We start from the raw sequence: 3,306 nt of genomic DNA on the forward strand, positions 1-3,306 counted from the left end.
GTATAGTTTTACAGTATAAAACGTTTACCAAACAAGTAGAAAACACTAATTACAGTAAAATAAAAAAACTATTAAGTAAAAAAAGATTAAAAATAAATACCACGTGACCACACTGCCAAGAGAAATCACTACTAATTTTAGAGTAAAATAACATTTCAACACCTCAGGGACATAGTCCTGAAAAGTCTCCCCTGGGTGTAGATATAATCTGTGTTTAGCATGATGCTTTTGTAAAAAATATGTTTAGAAAAATCTATTTAAAATAATGTTCAGTATATTAAACATGATAAATCAATATTCAAGAGGACCAGCTATTCATAATCAACTGTTTGTTGGTACCTAAAAATACTTCTTCCACAAAAAAGAAAAGCCTTGGAAATTTTATGTCATGATTGCACATGTTGTGTTGTGTTGGCTAAGTCTACAAAGGGATTTAAAGTCTTGTCCAACCTTCACCCACCACAACACCCACCTAACGGTAGAAATGTTTAGATTAATCAAGTTTAGCAAACTTACACAGTGTCCTTTTATTAATTGAGCAATGTAATTAATGGAGAAAAAAGGAGAATTAAATTATTAAAATCAAAACACAAAAAAGTACTAAAAGACCTTTGATTTTCCAGTAATTATTGCAATTTACCAAGATTATTTTACAAGCCTTATGTTAATAAATCCTCTTCTTGGTGTTTTGAAATAGCCAATACTTCAAATGTATATTACAGATGTTCTCTTTTGTTAAGGTGATTATGGCAAAATCTAATGTAGAAACCTAGGGCCTCCTTTTACATATATACACATATATATTCACACACATATATACATGTACATGATATTTAGAAAGGAAGAAGGTCTATAGTCTATTCATTAATAATTGCATTTCTGGTCAATTTTGTGAGGAAAATATAACATTATAAAATATATTAACTAAATATTTTGTGATTTTTGGTAGCCATACTTAAGAAATATAACTTTTAAAATTAAGAGTAAATTTGTACTGTGATTTGATCTTAAAATGCATGTAACATTTCTTTACTAAACATTAGTACCAAATAATAAGACTAAAATAAACATTTTAATTGATCAGAATCTGAGGGATTTGTACCCAAGGTTTCAGGGAAATGCCACATATGTAACTTGTGGTTCTAACAGAATAAATGCTACCCAAGGACATTGCATGCTCCACTAGCTGATGACAAGTGTCACCTCTTACTCTGCCAAGTGACATACAAAGGTAAATTTCTATCAAAATTCCCACTAACAGAGTACTGGAGGTTAAATATGTTTATAGAAAGAACTTCCAGCAAGAAATGCCTATTATGGTAAAGGAAAGAAAAGTAATCACTTTTCCTTCTTGGAGTCATCATCTGGAGAAATGTAAGACAGTATTATTAAGCCTTTGCTACTACCTCATTACAAATACTTCATTAGTATTTTTCAGCTGCCCATTTGTCTCTCATCTCTCCACCTGCATATCCTCCCAGCCAATTTTCAATAATGACTGTCCCTTTTCCCAGCCCTCAATGTGCCAAAGCCCTGGACAGATTCTAAAAGGCTTTGCTTCAAAGTAAAATGGAGAATTTGGCTAGGACTTAGCTGCCATGGAGACACCCTTGATAATATTTTTTTTTCTTGCAATTCACATTTGTCTGAATTGAACATTTTTCCCTTTTCTTTTTCTTAAGGGTACCTCTTCTTTCTCAACGGCTTCAGAGCCATTCTCCCTAATTTATGGTTGAAGAGAAACCAGCGTTTTCTTTTGTTTTCTGTTTCTACTTATTTAGCATAATTTAACCACTTCTTCCATTTTGAAGTATATGACATTTACTTAGCTGACTCTCTATCTATATTGTATCTATAATCCTCCAGAATTCTCTTCCATTACTATTGCAAACTTCAGAGCCTATTTAACATACATTAGCTCCATGCAAACATCTGACAGTTTGGTATTTAGCATCAGCTCTTATATTGAAGACTCATCTAACACCCTGTACATGCTTAGCCTATTCATTTTAAGTGACTCTAGTTCATCTCTTCAAATCATAAAATCATCACTTCTACCCATCACCACTTGGAACTGTCATTGATTTCATCTAAAAACAAGAAGTTGAAAATCTCTTCTAATTTTAACACCATCACCCTGTCCAACTTCCATTATTTCTCTGTGCTGGAATGCTAATTGCTTTACATTGTTTTTTCTCAGAATCCACTTCTCCATTTCAACCCAGTCTCTATCCTGCAACCAGAGCGCTTTTCTTCAAAATGTAAATTTGATCATGTCCCACATCCTTAGCTCCACCTTCACTTTAAAAGATTTTAAATTCTTCATTGTGAGAAAGATGGAGCAAGTGTTATGCTGTTAAATGTTTTACAATCAGTTGGCAGGGGTTGTGGGGGGGAGGTTAAAAAACCCTAACTTAGAGCATTTGCAAAATTTCCATGGTTTACACCTACAGTGGCATCACTGAGTATAGAGTTGGAAAAGGACGTGCAAAACTGACTGTGGAGAGCCAGTGTAGGCTGACTCAAGCACAACACTGGATACAGGAAAATTCCTTAGCTTGAGTTTTACGTCTCTACTTTGTCCCCTTGTACCTTATTGTTAATCCAGACCATCCACTGAAGACTTTGTGTAGTTTCTCAAATGTGTTCTGCTCTCCCCAGCCAGAGGAACTTCATACATGCTATTCCTTCCACCTGGATCATTCAACTTGGCCAAAATTAACATCTCCGCTGTACTGACATTTTCATATGGAAGGCTTTTCTGGTCCTGACAGCACTCAGACTAATCCAGATCCTTCTATTATATGCACACTGGGCATTGTGTACTTCCTTTCTCTTAACACTGTTGTCATTTTCACATCTATTTGTGTTTTATTAATGTCTATCTCCTCAACCAAATTGTAAACTTTGTAAATACAAGGGTTATGCTTGGGTGGGCTTATCAATGTATCATCAATGCCTGTATCTAGAGTATTTCTAAGCAAATAGTAGTTTCTAAAAATAATAATGATAACATATACTTTCAATTAGCAATAATCGCGCCTCAGATAAACCTCATTGGCTACGATACTGCCACTGCGCAAAGATGATAACATATACTTAATAAAAAATAAATATTTATTCTTCTAATGCACAGTACTTAGCATATACTAGAGGTTTACTTGACATTTAGTGAATGATTAATTGAAGATTTTATCTACTTTTTCATTTATGAAATATTTTCACTTTTACTAAGGTCATTTTATTCCTCTATATTCTTTACTCAATATTATTCTCCACACTTTCTTGCTACCTTATAATTCTCTG

At 33.6% G+C, this 3,306-nt stretch overlaps 1 pseudogene; it reads right to left on the minus strand.

Annotated features, from left to right (window-relative positions):
• Positions 1–2,976: 2,976 nt before the first annotated feature.
• LOC128781149 (U4 spliceosomal RNA) lies at positions 2,977–3,087 on the minus strand (annotated as a pseudogene).
• Positions 3,088–3,306: the final 219 nt, after the last annotated feature.

This window comes from Desmodus rotundus, chromosome 5, assembly GCF_022682495.2.
Source record: "Desmodus rotundus isolate HL8 chromosome 5, HLdesRot8A.1, whole genome shotgun sequence".
NCBI lineage: Eukaryota > Metazoa > Chordata > Mammalia > Chiroptera > Phyllostomidae > Desmodus > Desmodus rotundus.